The following is an 8,007-nucleotide window of genomic DNA, read 5'->3' as shown; positions in this document are numbered from 1 at the left end:
GTGGCGGCGCGGGTGCAAGGCGTCGGGGGCGGTAGTTGGCACCCACGGGATCCGCGCGGGGGAAGGGAGAGAGAGGTGGGTGAGATCGAGGGGAGTGGGGGGGACAGTGGAGACCGGGAGGGGGAGGGAGTGGCGACGTGAGGGAAGTAGGGGTGTCGGTGGCTAGGGTTTCGGCATCAGGGGGTTAAGGGGGTGGGGATGGCCGGTCTGGCATGTGGCTGGGCCGAGGCCAGTGGGGGGAGGCCTTTTCTCTTTTCTATTTTTTATTTCACCTTTTTCCTTTTATCTATTTTTCCTTTCTAACTTAGTTTCTATTTATTTTAGTTTTAGAATATACCGAGTTAGCACCTAAATTAGTATCATTAGTACAGGCCACTGCCAAACCTAGTTTGGTACCAAAACGAGTTAGTTTAATACTTTTATAATTTAAAAGCAATTAAATTGTTATTTCAGCCACTGTTTTTATTTAGTTTAGGGCATTTAAACATTTTGAAAAAGGTTGGTTCCAACACCAAAATAAGTTAGGGAATATTTGATTTAATGATAAACATTTTAGTTTTCATGTTTGAGAAGTTTAGAATTTCTCTTATTATTTGAATTTGAATTTGAACCGGATTTGGATCAACGTGAGATTAGTAACAGTAATAGTGGTGACGTGGCATCATTAGAGTGAGATTACTATAGCTTAATTATCCGGGTGTCACAGTTCGCTTCAATTCCTATATTGGAAACAATGAACCCGAGCAGTTTCCCTGCTGGAACGCCGAAGAGACATTTCTCCGAATTGAGCTGTATGTCATATGTTCGAATGTTGTCAAATGTGAGGCGTAGGTCGTCCACCAGTGATTCGACGTGTTTAGTCTTGATGACCACGTCGTCCACATATGCGTCCACTGTTTTGCCAATTTGTTTTTCCTGACATGTTTGAATCATGCGTTGGTAGGTGGCACTAGAGTTTTTGAGTCTGAAGGGCATAGTGTTGAAGCAAAAGGCCCGTACGGGGTGATAAATGCTGTTGCGGCCTGATCACACTCCATCTTAATCTGACGGTAACCTGAGTAGGCGTCAAGGAAACACAATGAATCGTGTCCGACAGTTGCGTCAATGATTTGGTTAATGTGGGGCAGCGGGAAGCAGTCCTTAGGGCAAACCTTATTGAAGTCTTTGAAATCGACACAAAGGCGCCATGATTTATCCATCTCGGTACCATGACCAGGTTCACTAGCCAGTCCGGATGCTTGATCTCTTTGATGAACCCGGCTTCAAGTAGTTTGGCTAGCTCCTCCCCCATAGCTTGTCGTTTGGGTTCGGAAAATCGCCACTATGTTTGCTTGACTGGTTTGAACCCCTTTATTATTTTGAGGCTATCACTACAAAAAAAGACACATCCGTGACATTTTGGACCGAACAATTTTTTTTTGTCATGCTTATGACACTTCTATGACGATAATTGTGACAAAACCCGGTATCATCATAGATGTGGTGGGATCCTACTTCTATGACAAAAATCATGACAGAAAATGGGCTTTTCGTCCTGGGTGGGCCGGAGACGCAGCTGCATGACATTCTTTGGGCCGTGCAAGACGGAAAAAATCATGGTAGAAGCGAGGGCGAGGAAAATATCGGGGAGTTCCCGGTTACGGTGGGTGGTCGGGGCCGAGTGATACATGGAGGTTTGCGTGTTTCTCTCGTACACGTACGCGTGTGTGTGTGCGAGGCGTTGCGCTCTAACTGAACCCGGGCGAGGCGTTGGGGTCTAACTGAACCCGAGCGATTGCACTAGCTACGTTACTGAACCCCGATCGATGCCTTGCTGTTAACTGAACCCCGAGGGATTCCTTCACTACTGCTAACTGAAGCCGATTGATGCTGCCTCTTGATGAACAGTGAAAGTTGTTGGGGGGGTTGGATGAACAGTTCCCGGTGGGGGGAGTGGATGAACAGGACCCCATGGTAGTAGAGGCCGTTGCCGCTGGATGAACAGGACCCCGATCGATCGAGCCAGTTGCGGGTGGATGAACAGGACCTCATGGAGGGCTGGATTAACATGACGACCCCGTGGAGGGCTGGTTGAACAGTAGTCGGTGGAGGGCTTGATGAACAGTATCCCATGGAGGGGTGGTTGAACAGGACCCCATGGAGAGGGCTGGCTGAACAATAACCTATGGAGGAGCGGTGGAGGCTGGATGAAGACTCGCAGGTGGAGGCCGACGGTGGATAAACAGTAGCCCGTGGAGGCTGGAGGAGGTCGACGGTGGAGATGAACAGTATCCCATGGAGTCCCGTTTTGCGGTACGCCACACCCCTCCCAATGAATAGGACCCCCGTTTCGACCGTAGCGCTCCAATACAAGTCCGTTTCCTCCATTTTGCGGTATGCCACACCCCTCTCGATCAACAGGACCCCGTTTCGACTGTAGGAGGTCCAAGAGAAGTTCGTTTCCTCTGTTTTGCGGTACGCCCGACCCCTCCCGATGAATAGAATCCCATTTTGACCGTGGCCGGTCGAACACAAGGTTGTTTCCTTCGTTCTGTGGTACGCCAGGCCTCGTTTCGATCAGCTCTTCCGTCCAAGCCGGTTCGCTCCCGATGAACACGACGACGCAGTTTCGCCGCTCTGACCCAGCCATGTATATGAGCCCTGGCCGTACAAATGCGCGAGTAGGTGTTCGAGACCCCGCCCGTATGTACGTACGTGCCTGTATTTACTTTCTTGTACCCTGGCTGTACGTACGTGTACACGATATTAACGGGACTGCATGACATGCTACGTGCACGCCTCTACTACGACACGTGCACGCCTATACTACGACACGTGCCCTTCCTTACACGGCCATGGTTCATCGCTGTAGCCTGCAGACCGACCGATCGTATGTACGTACACGTTCGAGACCTGAATGACAACGCTATGTACGCTTCGACCAGGTGGGTCCCGACTGTCAGGCACTTCCTTGCGTGCGAAGATGAAGCTGGTGGGTCCCAACAGTCAGGGGGAAATGTTTTTTCGTGAAATACGATGGCCCAGCCGATGGGTCCCTGCTGTTAGGTGGAGGAATCATTATTTTGCGCTTAATAGGGAGGCACTTCCTTGCTGCGGCCGTGGACCCAGCTGTCATCCTCTACATACAGTACTCTTCCGATGGAAGTTGATCCTTGACCATGTTGACCACACCGCGCCGGGAGCACTAGGGCGATGGACGACGGCGAGGCCTAGGAAGGGGACGACATGGAGCCGGGGAAGACGTGGCAGTGGATGCCTACGCGGAGAGGAGTACGAAGGTTCACTGGTTCGGCTGCAGTGCGAGGCTGCTGTCACCGCAGGGCCTGGCCAACGGTGGGAGTAGTAGGGGGCGGTGAGGCCTCCACGGCAGCACAACTGGCCACGGGAGGCAGGAGCAGGCGGCACGACCAGCACTGGTTTGGGCGGCTGGAGCAAGAAGACCAGAGGTTGAAGAAGCACTACAACCGTTGGATGGACATCATATGGTCACCAGAGCTAGAATTGTTCATATTGACTAAGTTGACAAAGCCGTTCGTCCACGTCAACTTAGTAGGTCCACAAGTCAGCCTCCCACTATGGTGGGTCCCAGCTAGCAGGGGGAGTATTCATTTTTATGCGTAATAAGGAGGCACTTCCTTGCGTGCAAAGATATAGCTGGTGGGTCGGAGCTGTTAGCGGGGGGAGCATTTTTTCGTGAAATACAGAGGCCCTTCCGGTGGGTCCCTGCTATCAGGTGGAGGAATCGTTATTTTCTTGTAAGAAGGAGGCATTTTCTTGTGTGCGGCCGTGGACCCAGCTGTCAGCCTCTCCACGTACAGTCCGCTTCCGATGGATGTCGTTCATTGACCATGTTGACCACGCCGCGCCGAGAGAACCAGGGCGGTGGACGACGGCGAGGCCTAGGAAGGGAACGACACTGAGCCAGGGAAGACTCGGCAGTGGTTGCCCACGCGGTGGGGAGTACGAGGGTTTACTGGTTCGGCTGCCGTCGCCGGAAAATAACAGGAGGTGTGGGTGAGTAGAGTAATGGCCTGGCCAGCAATGGAGTAGGGTGGGGCGGTGCGGCCTGTGCGACAGCATAGCCGGGCACGGGAGGCGGGAGAAGACAGTCCCACCGACGCTGGTTTTGGCGGCTGGAGCAATAAGATCAGATATTGAAGAAGCAGCATGGCTGTTGGATTAACATCCAACGATCACTGCTGCTAGAATCAGTTGTGGTTCGTACACGTCAACCTAGTAGACCCACAAGTCAGCCTCCAAATCTGTCCCAAACAGCATACAACCCAAAATTTCTAGCCAGATTCTAATTAATTTAAAAACTAAACATACCTTAATCTAAATCCAATGAAAATTTACCCGCACAAAAACAATGAAATTTAAAATATCAAAATCCGAAAGAAAAAAGTATTTTGGAACTAATTGCCTGTTTGTTGTATTTTTTTCATTTTGCAGCCCATTTATTATTACTTATAGCCCATTTCTTATTACTTATAGCCCATTTTCTGGGCAAAATGCATCCCTCCTCATCTTGAATGATTTCCGGCCCAGCAGGGCATAGAAAAGCAAGTAGGACTATGTTGGTTATTCTGCAAAAAACAAAATAGCAGGGCTAGCCATTTTTAGAAAGGAAAAAAACAAACTAGGCTAGTCATGTGGTAAACATATGAAATAAAAGCCTGGGCTAGATGGGCCACATCTCCCGCACATTCCAGTTGGTACCCTTCTCTGTCCCAAAAAAACAAAATTACTTCGCGCGCTGTTGGGTCCCTACTGCCATCCTCACCATGTATACTCATCTCCTTATTCCTCTCGGTTGTTGATCATGTTGACAACACCGGAGGGCGGCGCCGCTGTGAGTGAACCAAGGCGGAGGACCACTACAAGAAATATGTCAACTTATGACCTTCTCTTAGTGACCCCAGCTGAATTGGTCGTAAATTCACGGCCATTTCGCTTGGAAGGGCTCAAACCCTGAAATTGCTTACACCAAATGGTCACAAAGCAGACAAGTGGCGCCAATGACCTTATTTCTACCTGATTACGACCAATATAAATGGTCATGAGGTTGTGAACGTGGGTGCATTGGTACTTATTGCTATGACAAGGCGCCACCTCATCAGTTTTGCCTATGTGTCATGTCCATGTGTCAATTTTTTCCCTAGGTTGTGAAGCAACCTATATTTCTGTCATTCCCAAAATTCCCCAAACAATTGGGCATTCTTTACTATCCAAATCATTGCCTCATGACAATATTCAACTCCATTTGACTGGTAAATCTTCCTCGGCAAATTTCCAAAGTTTTTGTTCAGCTCGAACTATTGTGAAGGAAGTACTGGCTAGGCATATCCTAATGAGCTGAATTTTTGCCACATCTTTTATATTCCCGAATCATAGCTCTCCACAAAATTTGAGCCCCATCTAACAATACATGTGAGTGTGGCTTCAACATTCATATTTTTGTTCACTATGGTATGTTGCAAAGCAAGTGACACCTAGGCTCCTCCATTTGAGCTACAAATTTTCCAAGATAGTGTCCTTAGTAGATGATCATCCTCGGCCAAAACTCAGGCCCATTGGCCATGTGCACTACCCGTACCACTAATCAAACACTTGGGTGCTAATTCATGTTTGAGCTCGGTCCAGTCTCCTCGTGAGATTCTTCTATTGCCTTCTTCTTCCTAACACCTATCAGGGGAGTGCCCAACCCACTAGACATGCCTAGGCCACCCGGAACGCGTGGCAACACCATGGTCACGCGGTGACCACGCGACGGGCATGCGAGTCTACGCGCTTTGGAGATGGGGCCCTGGGCCACCATCCAAACCTCAACGTATCGCCACCAAACCATGTATTTCTGATTAAATAGATACTTTACTACCTAGAAATGATTTTTTGAAAAAATAAAGAGCAAACTATGAGGCAGCTGCAGTTCAAATTTGTCCCGCTTTCTACTGAATCGGCAAAATTTGTCTTTTTCACCAGAGGTGGATAAAAACTTTTGGCACCCAACCACTTTGTCAATTGTGCATTAAACATGGCCTAGTATTTTATAAAATTGATTTGGTCCAATTTTGCAACAAATATATGGTAGGTCCTTCACAAAAAACTCATTTTGGGCACTCAAAAAATGGAAAATTGATTTTTCGTCCAAAGAAAATGAAAACTCCCTTAGGCAACATCGTTTGTCATTCCAATATTCACGCTTGTGCACAATATGAGATCATTTGAACAAACTATGCCATGAATGTGGCCATAAGATTGATCATTTGGCTTGGAAGCCATGAATCTTCAAAGATGATAGCTCATTTCTGAGAACACTTTTTTTAAATAATTGTCGTATTATAAGTTTATTATTTTTCCTGGGAACTTGGTCATATATAATGACACAATGCGAAGGTTTCCCAATTTTTTTATTTTTTTTTAATTTTTTGTGCCCGTTTCAAAATGCGGTCAGAACGGCGGGAATGACCGTTCCTAGCTAGTGGCTGGATCTTGGAATTTTTTTGGTGTTTCTCCGATTAAATAGATACTTATGTACCTAGAAATGATTTTTGAAAAAAAATAAAGAGCAAACTATGAGGCAACTGCAGTTCAAATATGACCCGCTTCCAGCTGAATCAGCGAAAATTTGTCTTTTTCATGAGAGGTGGATCAAAACTTTTTAAACCCAACCATTGTGTCAATTGTGCATTAAATATGGCCTAATATTTTCTAAAAATGGTGTGGTACAATTTTGCAACAAATATATGGTAGGTCCTTCACATTAAAACTCATTTTGGGAACTCGGAAAATGCAAAATGAATTTTTTGTCCAAAGAAAATGAAAATTTTCTTAGGCAACATTGTTTGCTATTTTAAGATGCACCCTTCTGCACATATTTTAAAATCTATGGGTTCCAATTTTGCAACTAATATTTGGTAGATTCTCCACATAAATAGAGGGAGTTCATGTTTTTTTTGTCATAACTATTATGCTCAACTGGGCCGAAAATTGTCCAGCCCAGTCCTGCCTGGGCCTTAGGCCCGTTGGACAGCGGCTCGAGCACCACCTTCCATTAGATGTTGATCTGATGGTGGGGAGCGCGCGCGTCTGGAATAAAGCAGACACTTCCTCCGGAAACCCTAGCCTCCTCCCACTCGATCCCCTCCCCCACCAAAAACCCTAGCCTCCTCCCACTCGATCCCCTGTCATTCTCTCTCCCTCTCCCCCGACGCCTCCTCCACATCAGATCGAGCGCGCCGCCCGCTCCCTCTCGCTTTCGCTTTTGCTTTCGTTCGAATTCGGACGGACGCCGACGCCATCGATGCAGGAGGGGAGCAGCGAGGCCATCCAAGACGGCAGGGCCATGTCCGCCTCGTCGGTGGGGACGGAGACGGTGCCACGGCAGCAAGATGGTGAGGGGCGCACTGGCCAGCGCGTGGGGCTCTACGTCCGCGGCACCATCCTCGGATACAAGAGGTGAGCAGCTCCCTCTGCCGGTGCGTCTCTACTCCTTCTCCCTCGCATGGCATCTGAATCCATGGTCTTGGTTGGGCACGCAGATACAGGCAGATCCAAGTGAACACCAGGGAGGACATGTTCTGGTACGACGGCAAAATGATGGCCTATGTCTACAAGGCCAAGACCAAGGCAATGACACCAACTACCACTGCATCTGGGGCAAGGTCTTCCGCACCCACGGAAACACTGGCGTCGTCCGCGCAAGTTCACCCCAGCCGAGGCCATGGTGAGTTGTTCGGTCGAACTTCTCCGGTTGTCTGTTTCGGTGGCATGCGTGCTGCTCTTTGATGTACTGACTTGTGTTGCCTGCTGAGTGCTGACGGTGTTTCGTGGGATTGATTAATATCTCGCCGGTTGTTTTTTGCTTCTTTAGGGGATTAATCTAGATCCTCGGGGTCGTTGGCGGCGGCGGCCCTCCCTGACGTCTCCAGCTGCACCGGCTCGTCAGAGGCCGCGAAGAGCGGACGCAGAGATGCACCACACGCCCGAATTCTTGGTATGATGCAA

At 48.6% G+C, this 8,007-nt stretch overlaps 1 pseudogene; it reads left to right on the top strand.

Moving 5' to 3' along the window:
• The first annotated feature begins 7,303 nt into the window (after positions 1-7,303).
• Positions 7,304-7,730, top strand: LOC119272198 (annotated as a pseudogene).
• The last annotated feature ends 277 nt before the right edge of the window (positions 7,731-8,007 follow it).

Source organism: Triticum dicoccoides, chromosome 3A (assembly GCF_002162155.2).
Source record: "Triticum dicoccoides isolate Atlit2015 ecotype Zavitan chromosome 3A, WEW_v2.0, whole genome shotgun sequence".
NCBI classification, from domain to species: Eukaryota; Viridiplantae; Streptophyta; class Magnoliopsida; order Poales; family Poaceae; genus Triticum; species Triticum dicoccoides.
This window is presented reverse-complemented; position numbering and strand designations above follow the sequence as displayed.